The sequence below is a fragment of the Penaeus monodon genome, chromosome 29 (genome assembly GCF_015228065.2).
Source record: "Penaeus monodon isolate SGIC_2016 chromosome 29, NSTDA_Pmon_1, whole genome shotgun sequence".
NCBI lineage: Eukaryota > Metazoa > Arthropoda > Malacostraca > Decapoda > Penaeidae > Penaeus > Penaeus monodon.
In genome coordinates this window covers 14,165,694-14,165,911 of record NC_051414.1, presented here as the reverse complement: position 1 = coordinate 14,165,911, position 218 = coordinate 14,165,694, and the positions used below count along the sequence as shown (strand labels likewise).

The window sequence follows — 218 nt, the reverse complement described above, 5'->3', positions numbered from 1 at the left end:
ACAAAATTAGTTCGGATCTAATCATCAAATTTCCATATTTATTTTATGAACAAATTGAACTCTGTTTTTTGTTACTTTTGCCATGTCTCATGTAGTGTGCAGACATACTATAGGAACCAAGTTTCATATTTTTTTCCTTTAAGGATCAAGCCCAGTATTTCCTATACTTCACATAGGCTTTTATACTGTTTTATGTAACATTAATTTTTGGGAAAGAT

At 29.4% G+C, this 218-nt stretch overlaps 1 protein-coding gene across 1 annotated transcript in view; it reads left to right on the top strand.

The window, feature by feature from the left end:
• LOC119591988 (CWF19-like protein 2) overlaps nt 1-218 on the top strand; it is a gene marked incomplete at its 3' end in the record, with an annotated part of 6,657 nt that overhangs the window by 3,667 nt on the left and 2,772 nt on the right.